The sequence below is a fragment of the Somniosus microcephalus genome, chromosome 3 (genome assembly GCF_052327205.1).
Source record: "Somniosus microcephalus isolate GS21.2 chromosome 3, FLI_Smic_1.0, whole genome shotgun sequence".
In the NCBI taxonomy this organism is placed as follows: domain Eukaryota; kingdom Metazoa; phylum Chordata; class Chondrichthyes; order Squaliformes; family Somniosidae; genus Somniosus; species Somniosus microcephalus.
In genome coordinates this window covers 210,966,834-210,984,330 of record NC_140989.1, presented here as the reverse complement: position 1 = coordinate 210,984,330, position 17,497 = coordinate 210,966,834, and the positions used below count along the sequence as shown (strand labels likewise).

The 17,497-nt window shown below is 48.5% G+C and overlaps 1 protein-coding gene across 4 annotated transcripts in view; it reads right to left on the bottom strand.

The window, feature by feature from the left end:
• Positions 1 to 17,497, bottom strand: part of LOC147121689 (roquin-1-like) — a 414,634-nt gene that overhangs the window by 253,816 nt on the left and 143,321 nt on the right. The window lies entirely within an intron of this gene.

Genomic DNA, 17,497 nt, shown 5'->3' with positions numbered 1-17,497 from the left:
AGAGAAACATGTCAAAGTGTGTTGAAGTCTGCATGTGAGTTTGTGTTTTTTTTAATTCATTCACAGGACTTGGCATCGCCGGTAAGACCAGCATTTATTGACCCTCCCTAATTTCCCTCAAGAAGGTGGTGGTGAGGCTTGCTGAGCCATTTCAGAGGGCAGTTAAGAGTCAACCACATTGCTGTGGGTCTGGAGTCACATTTAGGCCAGACCGGGTAAGGACGGCAGATTTCCTTCCCTAAAGGACATTAGTGAACGAGATGGGTTTTTACGACAATCCGGTAGTTTCATGGTCACCATTAATGATACTAGCTTTTTATTCCAGATTTATTCAATTTAATTTAATTTAAATTCCCAGCTGCCGTGGTGGGATTTCAACCCATGTCTCTGGATTACTAGCCCAATAACATAACCACTATGCGAGCGTACTCCAGCTACTGCCCATGAGTGCCTGTGTGTGTGCAAACGTGTGCACACACATGATACATATATACGCACACACACACATACACAAACAAACTCATGCAGTTGCATGCGCGTGCACACACATGCTCATTTGTGCTCACATACACACACACACACAGACACAGTTATTTTCTTCTCATTAACTTGTAATTTGCACTCACTAAACAATTTGTTTACTGAGAAGGCCAAGGCCCACAGTGCAGGACAGCAGCAGGGCTTAAGAGCCGACAAAGCCATTGAACAATAATTGATTGGACAATGCCAAGCTTGGCTTTTAAAAGCCTGTAGCATTCAGGCAGATGGGAAGATTGTGGAAGGTGAGGAGACTTAAGGACCTGGGAAAGAATGAGTTGGAGCAGTGGACCGTGCAATGAGTTTTCTCCGGTACAGTGAAGGTGCTGGGAGAAGGAAGTGTGTGGAACAGAGTACTTGCAGCTCAGAACAAAAAGAGAGGAAACTTCAGAGGAGCACCAAGCATAGTGTAAGATTCGCAAAATTTAGCAGAACCCCAAAACGGAATGATGACTCTGTTAAAAACAATTTTGGACCATTGCAAAAGAAACCTGGGAGATAAAATGCATGGTTGGGCCTAGCAGGAGGATTCAAAGATCAAAGATTAAACACAGACTTGGCATTTTAAAAGGGCGTGTACGGGCTTGTAGAAAAGGCTGGGACAGGAATGTGGGATCGACCTCTGCAAAGGAACAGTTTTGGATATTCGAGGTAGCCAAACTGTCTGGGAGAAACAGTAAACGAAACTCAGCCCCTATCCAGGAATTTACATTTGAACAATAAATCAATGAAAAAAAACAGCCTCACCTAAGATCCAAGACCCATTAAAAACATGCATAAAACAAATCATCCAGCCAACCTGCACAGAATTTCAAGGCCTTACAGGAAATCTAACATTAGAAGACAATCGAACAACAGTTTAACCACTCAGAGAGAGACATCCAAAACCACTTCACACACTTAAACCAATTTCGAAGCAATCCCGAAACCAGTTAAATAAATGGGACCAATCAATGCAAATAAACCCGCCAAAAATTAACAATGAACCGAGACTGATTTGGCAGGCAGATAAGCAGGCCTCAATTAGTATAAACTAAAGACCTGTCTCCACAAGAAATCAGTTCGATGAGCTCGATGGGTTCGAACAGTTCGATAAGTACAGTTCAGCAGAAGGAGTTCAACAGAAACAGTTCAACCAGTTCGAGAAGAAAGGAGAGACCCGTCGTTCAAGGTTAAAACACCATCGAAACTCGGCGGTTTCAGAAGCAAGCATCTGGAAGCAGTTCTCTCTCTCTCTCTCTCGAAGTAACACATCATCGGACACCTCGCGGCACCAAGGGCCCCACGAAACCAACAACCAAATATTACCAGAAGCCAACCAGGTAATACTGGGCCACCGCGACCAACAAGAAACCAACTCGGAAGAAACCGAAGATCTGCAAGTTTTTCCACTCTACAAACTATTCCTGCGTTTGGTGAGCATTTTCCCTGGTCCTCTGGAGTCCAACTTAGCTAGTAAGGTGGGATTGGGAAGGGTGAGGTATTTGTCTACTGTAATTTTTCCCTCGTGTATGTCGAAGTGTTTCCCCATTTTATTAGTGTTAGATTATTGTATTGTATTTTTCCTTCTCAAATAAAAACCAAGTTCTTGTATCAAATTCAGTTGTCTGCTGCAATTTCATTACAACCCTCAAATAAGTCCACGGTCTAGAACCAAGGGAGTGGGAGCGATTCGAACCGCTCATAAGTCAGAGGCAAAGCTGACCCACACACCACCCCTTACAATAGTGGTATCGATGAAATGCAGGAAAGACACAGAAAGTGGGGGAGGGAAGGAGAGGGGAGAGGACAAGAGGTGAGAGAAGGAAGTGATTCCACCACAACTGCTAATCCCTCAGTTGTTCATACCTCATTGGCAGCTACCATGGCATCAGGGCTGTGGCAGATGTAAAACACCATGAAGCAATCCATGCAGCTCCATGTCATCACTCAAGTTTATTTCCAATTCAGAGCTTCAGGACAAATCACATTAGCGCCAGCGAGTTTGAAGATTGTGCCAATGCAGCTCGAGCGATCCTCTTAACTGCCTCAGATTGCTCCCGCCACCAACAGACCTGGAACCGCCAGTACCTCACTAAGTGCTACACCAGACCATGGTCATCTGAGACCTGGTCACTGCTCCCAAACCCGGTGATAGACAATCCCATTCACACCAATGTCATCCACATTCTCTCTCCACAGCAACCCTGTGTCTTGCCTTCCCATTTTATTAACGCTACTATGGTCTGCGCTCCTCTCAAATTTCTGCTCCTGTTCCTCCAAAACTCTAAACGGGACCAATACAATCTTTCTCCTCCCTAGAAGGAGTCAGCAGCAGAGGTGGCAGAGAATAAAGAGAGTGGGACCCGAGGACAGCATGGACCTGGGAGGAGTCGGCAGCACCGGAGGCAGAGAATAGAGAAAGCGGGACCAGAGGACAGCGCGGACCTGGGAGGAGGCGGCAGAGAATAAAGAGAGCGGGACCAGAGGACAGCACGGACCTGGGAGGAGTCGGCAGCACCGGAGGCAGAGAATAGAGGGAGCGGGACCCGAGGACAGCACGGACCTGGGAGGAGTCGGCAGCACCGGAGGCAGAGAATAGAGAGAGCGGGACCCAAGGACAGTGCGGACCTGGGAGGAGTCGGCAGCACCGGAGGCAGAGAATAAAGAGACAGGGACACCCGAGGACAGCGCGGACTTGGGAGGAGTCGGCAGCACCGGAGGCAGAGAATAAAGAGAGCGGGCCTGGGAGGAGTCAGCAGCACCGGAGGCAGAGAATAAAGAGACAGGGACACCCGAGGACAGTGCGGACCTGGGAGGAGTCGGCAGCAGAGGCGGCTGCACTTAAAACAGTACAAATCCGTCGAATTCCAAAAGAACAGCAAAATCAAGGAGTGACGTCACAGAACTGCAGGTAAGTGATTGGTGGGTGAGTTTTAACTTTTTTTCTCTCTAACTTAACTTGATAATGTAGGAGTCTACGTACTCCTAGCAAAAAATACTGAACTCGGAGAGGTTCAACAGAAAAGGTTTAATTGTTGAGGCTGCATGCTGAACACAAAATGGAGTCAGAGACTACACAAAGTACAACTCTCTTTCATCAGTGCACAGCTTCGACTGCTCCTCCCCCGCTCTGGGCTTAACTATGTTGCAGATCAAGTTTCTTAAAGGTGTGATCCTTCATAAAGGCATGACGCCTGATTTATAGTCTACGGACCGGAAAGCGGATTGTGTCCGTTCTGTGATCGGTACGCCACAATAAACTAATTAACATAACTATAAATACTTGTGTGAATAAAGACTTTAACTAAGAAAGCGAGAGAAGTGGCTGGAGATAAAGGTAGGCCCAACTTTTAAGACACTTAGGGGGCAAAATTGGGTCGTGCCCCCTTTGAGGCACTAACTTCGCCGGGGCGCTACTTTTAGCGCCCCAAAAGAGTTAGCACCCCGTGCCCAAAATTCACTGGTAGTGCCCCAAGAGGGAGGCGGGGTGCTACTGGACGCGCCCCACCTCCCTCTTGGGGCGCTGCGAGTGAATATCGCGGCGCTAGGTGCAGGCCTTCCTCCCTTTATTAAAGGGGAGGGGCCTAGCGCAGCATAAGCCGGGGCCCAGTTGGGCCACCAGGGATCGGAGTGCCGGGCTCACAGAGAGCAGCCGGCACCCTGTTGGGTGGGGGTGGGGGGGAGCTGCACAGGAGGCCGGAGACGGCAACGGGGACAGATGCTGGTAGGCGACCAGCAACAAAAATGGCCGCCCAGCACCTCCCCTTTAATTAGTGCCATCCTGGCCGCAGGTAGGGCCCCCTGACCCTGTCAGACATAGCGTCTGGTGGTAAGTCAGGGGGCACTACCAAAGATCGTGGCCGGGGTGCTGTGCACTGTGAAGATGTCATCGCTGGAGGCACAGCGCCACTAATGGTTACCGCCGCCACTACCCTCCGGCTGAATTTCGCGGGAGGTGTTTGCGGCACCGCGCCCAGGCGCTAGTTGCTTTGCGCCCTGTTAGCGCCCTCTAAGGGCACTAACGGGAGGCGCAAATCAACCGAATTTTCCCCCCTTAGTTTTAAGTTTATTTCTGTAAGTTAGATAATAGTAGAATAAATAGAGGCATGGCAGGACACCTCAGTCCCATGGAATGCACATCCTGTGCCATGTGGGAACTCCAGGACGCTTCCAGTGTCCTGAACAACCACGTGTGTAGGAAGTGTCGTCGACTGGAGGTGCTCATGCTCCGGGTTTCGGAGCTTATGCAACAGCTGGCATCACTGCGGTGCATCCGCGAGGCTGAGAGCTACGTGGCTAGCAGGTTTCAGGAGGTGGTCACCCTGCAGCTTAAGAGTGTGCAGGCAGAGAGGGAATGGATGACCGTCAGACAGATAGGGAGGACCAGGCAGGTAGTGCAGGAGTCCCCTGAGTGCATCTCACGCTCTAGTGAGGGCGATGGTTCCTCTGGGGAGTACAGCCAGAGTCAAGTCCACGGCACAACGAGTGGCTCAGCTGTACGGGGGTGGGGGGGGGGGGGCAGGTGAGGAGGAAGATCGGGAAAGCAATAGTGATAGGGGATTCAATAGTTACGGTAACAGACAGGCCTCCCCGGTGCCAGGGTCAAAGATGTCACTGAGCGGCTGCAGAATATTCTGAGGGGGGTGGGTGAACAGCCAGAGGTCATGGTCTATATCGGTATCAACGTTATACGTAGAAAGAGGGATGAAGTCCTGCAGGCAGATTTTAGAGAGCCAGGAAGGCGATTAAAAAGCAGGACTTCAAAGGTAGTAATCTCCGGATTGCTCCCAGTGCCACGAGCTAGTGAGTATAGAAATAGGAGGATAGAGCAAATGAATGAGTGGCTGGAGAGATGGTGCAGATTCCTGGGACATTGGATTGGTTCTGGGGGACGTGTGACCTGCACAGGCCGGACGGGTTGCACCTCAACAGGGCCGGAACCAATATCCTCGCAGTGGGGTTTGCTAGTGCTGTTGGGGAGGGTTTAAACTAATTTGGCAGGGGGATGGGAACCAGGATGTACCATTAGAAGGGAGATACTAAGTGCACAAAGAATTGGGATAGACAGATAGCACTACAATAAGAAATAGTATGGTATTAGGTGGGGTCAGATTAAGAGAGAATACAAGAAGGTCTAAGACAGGCTTACAGTGCATGTGTGTAAATGCACGAAGCGTGGTAAATAAGGTTGGTGATCTGCAGGTGCAAATTGCCACATGGGAATATGATGTTGTGGCGATAACAGAGACCTGGCTCAAAAAAAGGCAGGATTGGGTATTTAATATTCCTGGATATAAGGTGTTCAGGATAGATAGGGAAGGAACGAAAGGAGGTGGGGTGGCAGTATTGGTTAAGAAGAATGTTACAGTGCTGGAGAGAGAGGATGTCCTGGAGGGGTCAAGGACAGAATCTATTTGGTTAGAGTTAGGAGGTAAGAAATAATAGAGGTGCCATTACACTACTAGGTGTATTCTGTAGACCAAGTAATGCGAAGGATGTAGAGGAACAAATTTGCAGGGAAATTACAGAGAGGTGCAAGAACTATAGAGTAGTGATAATGGGGGACTTCAACTGTCCAAATATAGACTGGGATAGTATTAGTGTAAAGGGCAGAGGGGGGAAGAATTTCTGAAGTGTGTTCAGGAGAAATTTCTTGATCAGTATGTTTCTGGACCAACAAGGAAGGAGGCATTGCTGGATCTGGTTCTGGGGAATGAGGTGGGGCAAGTGGAGCAAGTGTCAGTAGGGGAACATTTGGGGAACAGTGATCATAGTATCATAAGGTTTAGATTAGCCATGGAAAAGGCCAGGGAGTAATCTTGAGTAAAAATACTTCATTGGAGGAAGGCCAATTTCAGTGCATTGAGAATGGATAAACTAGAATCAAGATTGGCAGGCAAAACTGTAACCAAACAATGGGCTGCCTTTAAAGTGGGGATGGTTCGGGTACAGTCGAGGTACATTCCCACGAGGGGGAAAGGTAGGGCAACCAATGTCAGAGCTCCCTGGATGATGAAAGAGATAGAGAGAGTAAGATGAAGCTGAAAAAGAGCGCGTATGACAGATGTCAGGTTGAGAATACAAGTGAGAATCAGGCTGAATATAGAAAGTTCAGAGGGGAAGTGAAAAGGAAAATGAGAGGGGCAAAGAGGGAGTATGAGAATAGATTGGCAGCTAACATAAAATGGAATTCAAAAGTCTTCTATAGGCATATAAATAGTAAACGGGTGGTAAGAGAGGAGGTGGGGCTGATTAGGGACCAAAAAGGAGACCTACGCATGGAGGCAGAGGGCATGGCGGAGGTACGAAATGAGCACTTTGCTTCTGTCTTCACCAAGGAAGAAGATGCTGCCAAAGTCATAGTGAAAGAGGAGGTAGTGAAGATACTGGATGGGATAAAAATTGATAAAGAGGAGGTACTAGAAAGGCCTGGCTGTACTTAAAGTAGATAAGTCACCAGGCACTTGGACAAGTGTGAATTAATTAAGGAAAGCCAGCACGGATTTGTTAAAAGCAAATCGTGTTTAACTAACTTGATCGAGTTTTTTAGTTTTTTGGTGAAGTAACAGAGAGGGTTGATGAGGGCAGTGCGGTTGAAGTGGTGTACATGGACTTCCAAAAGGCGCTTGATAAAGTGTCACATAATAGGTTTGCCAGCAAAGTTGAAGCCCATGGAATAAAAGGGACAGAGACGGCATGGATACAAAATTGGCTATGTGACAGGAAAGAGAGAGTAGTGATGAACGGTTGTTTTTTGGACTGGAGGAAGATATACAGTGGTGTCCCCCAGGGGTTGATTCTAGGACCACTGCTTTTCTTGATATATATTAAAGACTTGGACTTGGGTGTACAGGGCACAATTTCAAAATCTGCAGATGACACAAAACTTGGAAGTATAGTGAATAGTGAGGAGGGTAATGATAGTCTTCAAGACATAGATAGACTGGTAAAATGGGCGGACACGTGGCAGACAAAATTTAACACAGAAAAGTGAATTTTGGTACGAAGAATGAGGAGAGGCAATATAAACTAAAGGGTACATACCTATACTCATTGGAGTTTAGAAGAATGAGAGGGGATCTTATTGAAACATATAAGATTCTGAAGGGGCTTGACAGGGTAGATCTAGAGAGGATGTTTCCCCTCGTGGGGGAATCTAGAACTAGGGGGCATAATATCAGAATAAGGGGGCACCCATTTAAAACAGAAATTAGGAGGAATTTCTTCTCTCAGAAGGTCGTGAATCTTTGGAATTCTCTTCCCCAGAGAGCTGTGGAGGCTGGGTCATTGAATATATTTAAGGTGGAGATAGACAGATTTTTGAAAGGTAAGGGAGTCAGGGTTATGCGGAGCGGGCGGGGAAGTGGAGTTGAGACCAAGATCAGATCAGCCATAATCTTATTGAATGGCAGAGCAGGCTCGAGGGGCCAAATGACCTTCTCTTGCTCCTACGTCTTATGTAAAGGGGGTGCATGAACAGAGAGACCTAGGGGTATATGTGCACAAATCATTGAAGATGGCAGAGCAGGTTGAGAAAGCGGTTAAAAAAGCATACGGGATCCTGGGCTTTATAAATAGAGGCACAGAGTACAAAAGCAAGGAAGTTATGATGAACCTTTATAAAACACTGGTTCGGCCTCAACTGGGCACCGCACTTTAGGAAGGATGTGAAGGCCTTAGAGAGGCTGCAGAAAAGATTTACAAGAATGATTTCAGGGATGAGGGACTTCAGTTACGTGGATAGACTGGAGAAGCTGGGGGGGCACGGTGGCATAGTGGTTAGCACTGTTGCCTCACAGCACCAGGGACCCGGGTTCAAATCCGGCCTCGGGCGACTGTCGGTGTGGAGTTTGCACATTCTCCCTGTGTCTGCGTGGGTTTCCTCCGGGTGCTCCGGTTTCCTCCCACAGTCCAAAGATGTGCGGGTTAGGTTGATTTGGCTATGATAAATTGACCCTTAGTGTTAGGGGATTAAATACGTGGGGTTACGGGGATAGGGTGGGATATGTGTCGGTGCAGGCTCAATGGGCCGAAATGGCCTCTATCTGCACTGTGGGGATTCTGTGTGAAGCTGGGGTTGTTCTCCTTTAAGCACAAAAGATTGAGAGGAGATTTGATAGAGGTGTTCAAAATCATGAGGGGTCTGGACAGAGTAGATAGTGAGAAACTGTTCCCGCTGGCGGAAGGTTCGAGAACCAGAGGACACAGATTTAAGGTGATTGGCAAAAGGACCAAAGGCGACATGAGGAAAAACTTTTTTACGCAGCGAGTGGTTAGGATCTGGAATGCACTGCCTGAAAGGGTGGTGGAGGCAGACTCAATCGTGGCTTTCAAAAGGGAATGGGATAAGTACCTGAAGGAAAAAAATTTGCAGGGCTACGGGGAAAGGGCGGGAGTGGGACTAGCTGAAGTGCTCTTGCAGAGAGCTGGCACGGGCTTGACGGGCCGAATGGCTTCCTTCTATGCTGTAACCATTCTATGATTCTATTGTGTTGAACTCCAACTCAGTCCTTTTCACGCTATCACAATTGTGAAACTCCTGTCCCTCTTACAACTTACAAGCTTCTAAACCCACATAATAGAGGAACAATATTTGCAAATGCAGGAACTACACAGAATTTTACAGCACAGAAACAGGCCATTCGGCCCAACAGTTCCATGCTGGTGTTTATGCTCCACATGCTCCTCCCACCCCTCTTCATCTAACTCCGACAACATATCTTTCTATTCCTTTCTCCATCATATACTTATCTAGCTTCCCCTTAAATGCATCTATGCTATTTGCCTGAACCACTCCATGTGGTAGCAAGTTCCATATTCTCACCACTCTAATATGAAGTAAAACAGACACAGCAGGTCAGTCTGTAAAGATGAATACCGGCTCATCTGTAAAGATGAATACAACCGAGACACAAATCTGCCTTTCATCTGTGCTGTGCATTTTATGTGTTCCCTAATCCCAGACTTGGCATCACCCAGTCACTACTTCCCCATTCACCTCGGCTTCTCTCCGACCCGGGCCGCTTATGCCGATGTTGTGCACTATGGGCCTCGGACTTTCCTCAATAAAAGGAGAAGGCCAAACAACTTTAGAAAGACAAAACCTATGGGCTTGATTCTGCAATCCCGCGCTTCTTGCATTGGAAGGCTGACTGGATTACACAGTGACCTCAATTCTCTGACCTGCTCTCGATGGAGTGTGGGTCAGATACTGGGCTACAACACAGTGACCCCAATTCTCTGACCTGCTCTCAATGGAGTGTGGGTCAGATACTGGGCTACAACACAGTGACCCCAATTCTCTGACCTGCTCTCGATGGAGTGTGGGTCAGATACTGGGCTACAACACAGTGACCCCAATTCTCTGACCTGCTCTCGATGGAGTGTGGGTCAGATACTGGGCTACAACACAGTGACCCCAATTCTCTGACCTGCTATCGATGGAGTGTGGGTCAGATACTGGGCTACAACACAGTGACCCCAATTCTCTGACCTGCTATCGATGGAGTGTGGGTCAGATACTGGGCTACAACACAGTGACCCCAATTCTCTGACCTGCTCTCAATGGAGTGTGGGTAAGACACTGGGCTTCAACACTGTGACCCCAATACTCTGACCTTCTCTCGATGGAGTGTGGGTCAGATACTGGCTACAACACCGTGACCCCAATACTCTGACCTGTGCCCCCTGCTCGCAATGGAGTGTGGGCCAGACACTGGGCTACAGAATCACAGCCCCAATTCTCGGCCCCACGCTCCTGATGATCTCCCCCCCCCCCCCACCCCACGGCACGGGATGTCCTTTATAATCTAACGCTGCTGGTGGAGACTTTTCACAGTTCAAGAGGTCACATCACCCACCCAACCACCATTAAACATTACTGAAATGCTGGTGTGTAGTCCTATGCTAACGATTGACATGGGTCCTACTGCCCCAAATATATCTTAGACATTGCATCTGCCTCAGGTTTCTAAAATGCCAAGTTAAACCCAATCACCAGTCTGGGAGCAAGGTAATGGAGATCTTTCACGCACAGTCACTCTCTCAGTTATATGGGTGAACTTCAAAAAAATAGAGTCATAGAGTTACACAGCACAGAAAGAGGCCCTTCAGCCCATTGTGTCTGCACCGGCCATCAAGCCCCATCTATTCTAATCCCATTTTCCAGCACTTGGTCTGTAGCCTTGTTTGCTATGGCGTTTCACGTGCTCATCTAAATGCTTCTTGAATGTTGTGAGGGTTCCTGCCTCTACCACCCTTTCAGGCAGTGAGTTCCAGATTCCAACCACCCTCTGGGTGAATAAGTTTTTCCTCAAATCCCCTCTAAACCTCCTGCCCCTTACCTTGACACTATGCCCCCTGGTTATTGACCCCTCTACTAAGGGGAAAAGTTCCTTTCTATCCACCCTATCTATGCCCCTCATAATTTTGTACACCTCAATCAGGTCCCCCCTCAGCCTTCTCTGCTCTAAGGAAAACAACCCCAGCCTGTCCAGTTTCTCCTCATAGCTGAAGCGCTCCAGCCCAGGTAACATCCTGGTGAATCTCCTCTGCACCCTCTCCAATGCAATCACATCCTTCCTATAGTGTGGCGACCAGAACTGCATAGAGTTTTCCAGCTGTGGCCTAACTAGCGTTTTGTACAGCTCCATCATAACCTTCCTGCTCTTATATTCTATGCCTCGGCTAATGAAGGCAAGTATCCCATAGGCCTTTTTAACCACCTTATCTACCTGTCCTGCTGCCTTCAGGGATCTATGTACATGCACACCAAGGTCCCTCTGATCCTCTGTCCTTCCCAGGGTCCTACCATTCATTGTGTATTCCCTTGCCTTGTTAGTCCTCCCAAAATGCATCACCTCACACTTTTCAGGGTTAAATTCCATTTGCCACTGTTCTGCCCATCTGACCAACCCGTTTATATCGTTCTGTAGCCTGAGGCTTCCCTCCTCGCTATTTATCACTCCACCAATTTTCGTGTCATCTGCGAACTTACTGATCATACCTCCTACATTCATATCTAAATCATTAATGTACACTACAAACAGCAAAGGACCCAGCATCGATCCCTGCGGTACACCACTGGACACAGGCTTCCAGTCACAAAAACATCCTTCAACCATCACCCTCTGCCTCTTGCCACTAAGCCAATTTTGGATCCAATGTGCCGAGTTGCCCTGAATCCCATGGGCTCTTACCTTCTTGACCAGTCTCCCATGTGGGACTTTGTCAAAAGCCTTACTGAAGTCCATGTAGACTACATCAACTGCGCTATCCTCATCCACACACCTAGTCACCCCCTCGAAAAATTCAATCAAATTAGTTAGACATGATCTCCCCCTGACAAAGCCATGCTGACTATCCTTGATTAATCCTTGCCTCTCCAAGTGGAGACTAATTCTGTCCCTCAGAATTTTTTCCAATAATTTCCCTACCACTGATGTTAGGCTCACTGGCCTGTAATTCCCTGGTTTATCCCTGCTACCCTTCTTGAATAATGGTACTACGTTAGCTGTTCTCCAGTCCTCTGGCACCTCCCCTGTGGCCAGAGAGGTTCTGAAAATGTGTGTCAGAGCCCCTGCAATCTCCTCCCTTGCCTCACACAGCAGCCTGGGATACATCTCGTCTGGGCCTGGGGAATTATCCACTTTTAAAACCGCTAGTACCTCCTCCCTCTCAATATTAATTTGTTCAAGTATATTGCAATCCCCCTGCCTGATTTCTATGCCTACAGCGTCCTTCTCCATAGTGAACACAGATGCAAAATATTCATTTAAAACCTTACCTACATCTTCCGGCTCTACACACAGATTGCCACTTTGGTCCCTAATAGGCCCTACTCTTTCCCCGGTTATCCTCTTGCCCTTAATATACTTATAAAATACCTTGGGATTTTCCTTTATTTTGCCTGCCAGTGTTTTTTCATGCCCCCTCTTCGCTCTCCTAATTTCTTTTTTAAGTACCCCCCTGCACTTTCTATACTCCTCTAGGGCTTCCACTGTTTTTAATCCTTTGTATCTGCCAAAAGTCTCCCTTTTTTTCCTAATCCATTCTTGTATATCCCTTGACATCCAGGGTTCCCTGGGCTTGTTGGACCCACCCTTGACCTTTACGGGAACATGTTGGCATTGTACTCTCTCTGTTTCCTTTCTGAAAGACTCCCACTGCTCTGATGTGGATTTTCCTACAAGTAGCTGATCCCAGTCCACTTTGGCCAGATCCTGCCATATCATATTAAAATCGGCCTTCCCCCAATTTAGAACCTTTATTTCCGGTCCATCTTTGTCCTTTTCCATGACTACCTTAAATCTCACCGAATTATGGTCATTGTCACCAAAATGCTCTCCTACTGACACTTCTACCACTTGCCCGGCTACATTCCCTAGAATTAGGTCCAGTACCGCCCCCTCTCTTGTATTTCTGCAGCGCTTTTCACATCAGGGCATGCCAAAGTGTTTTACAGCCAATTACTTGCTTTTGAAGTGCCAATTTGCGCACAGCAAGGTCCCACAAGCAGCAATGTGATAATGACCAGATAATCTGTTTTAGAGATGTTGATTGAGGGCTAAATATTGGCCAATACACTGGGGAGAACTCCCCTGCTCTCCTTCAAAAGATTGCCCCGGGATCTTTTACTTCCACCCGAGAGGGCAGACGGAGCCTCAGTTTAACGTCTCATGCGAAAGATGGCACCCTCGAGAGTGCAGCTGTCATAGAGTCATAGAGTTATACAGCACAGAAAGAGGCCCTTCGGCCCATCGTGTCTGCACCGTCCATCAAGCCCTGTCTAATCTAATCCCATTTTCCAGCATTTGGTCCATAGCCTTGCATGCAATGGCATTTCAAGTGCTCATCCAAATGCTTCTTGAATGTTGTGAGGGTTCCTGCCTCTACCACCCTTTCAGGCAGTGAGTTCCAGACTCCAACCACCCTCTGGGTGAAAAAGTTCCTCCTCAAATCGCCTCTAAACCTCCTGCCCCTTACCTTGAATCTATGCCCCCTTGTTATTGACCCCCCTACTAAGGGGAAAAGTTCCTCTTTATCTACCCTATCTATGCCCCTCATCTACCTCAGAACTGCACTGGAATGTAAGCCTGGATCATGGGCTCAAGTCTCAGGCGTGGCACTTGAATGAATGACCTTCTGACTCAGAGGCGAGAGTGCTACCAACTGAGCCACACTGACAAAATGGGTTTCCTCAACTTATTTCCAAAGAAATCAAACTGCAGGCATTGGAAGTCCTTCATCAACACAGCGATATCTCCACTCTCTGGAAGAAATATGAGGTATGCATAAAGCGTCAGCACTCAGATAGGTGAAACTCAAATAACTTGGTCACAAAGAATGAGGCTGAAGAACTGGTCTATCCACATACCAAACGTGGCAGGTTTGTTTATTAAACATGAAGCAAGGCTCAGTACAATACCACTCTTACATAAGAGACATTTAGATTGCAGGAGCCCATGAGTCAAAAGGATATCCTTTCACACCATGCCATTGCTACCAATGACTGCGTAATGGAGGCTGCCCATATCCTAACTTGCACCAAGTTCCGTTCACCCACCATCACTTTGCTCGCTGACCTACACTAGCTCCCGGTCCAGCAACACCTCGATTTTAAAATTCTCATCATTGTTTTCCAACTCCTCCATGGCCTCACCCCTCCTCATCTCTGTAACCTCCTCCAGCTCTACAATCCTACAAAATCTCCGCTTTCCTCCAATTCTGGCCTCTTGTGCATCCCCGACTTTCATCACTCCACCACTGGCTGTGCCAGTGTGGCCTTCGGTCGCCTGAGGAAGAGAGTGTTTGAAGACCAGGACCTCAAACCCGGCACTAAGCTACAGAGCAGCAGTGATACCCGCCAAGCTGTATGCCTCAGAGACATGGACTATGTACAGCAGGCACCTCAAAGCACTGGAGAAGTGCCACCAACACTGCCTCCACAAGATCCTACAAATCCATTGGCAGGATAGGTGCACCGTCAGTGTTCTTGCTCAGGCCAACATCGCCAGCATCGAAGCTTTGACCACGCTCGATCAGCTCCAATGGACGGGTCACATTGTTCGCATGCCCGATACGAGACTCCCAGAACAAGCGCTCTACTCGGAGCTCCGGCACGGCAAGAGAGCCCCATGTGGGCAGAGGAAACGCTTCAAGGACACCCTCAAAGCCTCCTTGAAAAAGTGTAACATCCCCACCGACACCTGGGAATCCCTGGCCCAAGACCACACAAAGTGGAGGAGAAGCATCCGGGAAGGCGGCGAACACCTCGAGTCTCTTCGCCGGGAGCAAGCGGAAGCCAAGCGCAGGCGACGCAAGGAGCGCACGTCAAACCAAGCACCCCACCCACCCGCCCCTTCAACCACCGTCTGCCCCACCTATGACAGGGACTGTAGGTCCTGCATTGGACATATCAGTCACCTGCAAACTCATTTTTAATGTGGAAACAAATCATCCTCGGTTCCGAGGGACTGCCTAAGAAGATTGGCTGCCGTGCCTTCAGCTGCCTAGGTCCTAAGCTATGAGATGAGACGTCTGCCCTCTCAGGTGGACGTAAAAGATCCCATGGCACTATTTTGAAGAAGAGCAGGGGAGTTATCCCTGGTGCCCTGGCCAATATTTATCCCTCAACCAACATCACTAAAAAACTGATTATCTGCTCATTATCACATTGCTGTTTCTGCACTCAAGGCCTCCATAATCAGCACCTGTGAAGAGATGCTCGGTCACTCAAACAGGAAACACCAAGACTGGTTCGATGAGAATGACGAGGAGATCCAGGCATTCCTGATCTGGAAACAGCAACACAACTCGAGAACAAGAAAGCAGCTCTACAGACGAGATCCAACAAAAAACTCGCGACCTAAAGAACAGATGGTGGGTGGAGAAAGCGCAGGAGATCCAGCAGCTAGCCGACAACCACGACGCGCGTGGATTCTTCAGCGCAGTCAAGACCATCTACGGCCCAAGCACCCAAGGTCCTACCCCGCTGCGGGCCAAGAATAGAGTGGTACTCATCAAGGACAGAGAGGCAGTCAGTGCCCGCTGGAAGGAGCACTTCAAAGATCTCCTTAACCGTGATTCTGTCTTCGACACGAGTGTCCTCAACTCCATCCCGCAGCATGCTACCCGCCACCATCTCAGCACAACCTCAGCCCGGCATGAGGTTGAAAAGGCCATCCGACAACTGAAGAACAAGGAGGCCTCAGGAGCAGATGGAATCCCTGCCGAGGCACTAAAGCATGGCGGAGAAGCACTACTGGCATGAATTCATGAACTCATTTCTATTATCTGGAAATAGCAGGGCATGCCAGGGTATCTCAGACGCCGTAATTGTGACCATCTTCAAGAAAGGTGACAAGTCCAATTGCAGTAATTAGAGAAGAGTTTCTCTGCTGTCTGCCACAGGGAAAGTCATCGCAAGAATCCCCCTCAATCGCCTTCTCCCAGTGGCCGAAGAGCTCCTCCCAGAGTTGCAATGGAGCAGCGGCAGCAGAATTTGAGAGTGACGTCACAGTACAGAAAGTGATGCCGGCGCAGGGGAAGCGGCTGATTGGGTGAGTACGGCCAGGTGAGTATTTATACTACTCTATAGTTTAACAGTTAAAGTTAATCGTTTATAAGGTTTAGAAGGTCTTAATTTTGTGGTTTATAGTTTCTAAGGTCTCTGTTGTGTAGCAGGGATTGCTAGTAAACATGGGCCCTTGAGTATATCATTCAATTGTAGTGTAACTAGTGGTAATGATTTGATTTAATTTAATTCAAATTCATTAAAGGGTAAGTCATGGCAGTGCAGCTCGGCCCCGTGGCATGCTCCTCCTGCACTATGTGGGAAATCAGGGACACTTCCTGTGTCCCTGACGACCATGTGTGCGGGAAGTGTATCCAGCTGCAGCTACTGGCAGACCGCATTGTGGCGCTGGAGCTGCGAATGGATACATACTGGAGCATTCGCAATGCTGAGGACATCGTGGATAGCACATTTAGGGAGTTGGTCACACTGCAGGTAAAGGCTGCACAGGCAGGAAGGGAATGGGTGACCGCCAGGCAGAGTAGTAGGCGCAGGCAGGTAGTGCAGGGGTCCCCTGTGGCCATCCCCCTTTCAAACAGATATACCACTTTGGATATTGTTGGGGGAGATGGCTTATCAGGGGAAGGCAGCAGCAGCCAACTTCCTGGCACCATGGTTGGTTCTGCTGCACAGGACGGGAGGAAAAAGAGCAGGAGAGCTATAGTGATAGGGGATTCTATTGTAAGGGGAATAGATAGGCAATTCTGCGGCCGCAAACGAGACTCCAGGCTGGTATGTCGCCTCCCTGGTGCAAGGGTCAAGGATGTCTCGGAGCGGCTTCAGGGTATTTAAAAATAATAATAATAAATTTAATTAATTACACAGAATGGGAGAGCAGGTGATGTGTTACTACTGCGAAATGTGGGAGCTGGTGGACACCATTGATGCTCACGGTGATTACATTTGCGATAAGTGTTTGCTGCTAGAGGAACTCCGGCTCCGTGTTGATGAGCTTGAGACCAAGCTTCAGACACTGCGACACATCAGGGAGGGGGGAGTGTTACCTGGACTCTGTGTTTCAGGAGGTAGTCACACCAATTAGATTAATTAATTCAGATGTAGTCCGTGGTCAGGGACAGGATGGTGTGATTAGAAGGCAGGTACGGGGATCCAGGAGGTAGTGTTGGAGGAGCCGCAGCCCTTGCTCTTGTCCAACAGGTTTGAGGCTCTTACTCCGTGAGGATGGGAACGGGGACTGCAGGGAGGATGAGCAACCTGGCCACAGCACCGTGGAGCAGGGGGTCATTCAAGTGGGGGGAGATAAAAGAAATGTTGTAGTGGTAGGGGATAGTATCGTTAGGGGGATAGATAGGGTTCTTTGCAGCCGAGAGCGAGAGTCCCAAAGGCTGTGTTGCCTGCCCGGTGCCAGGGTTAAGGACATCTCCTCTGGGCTGGAGAGAAACT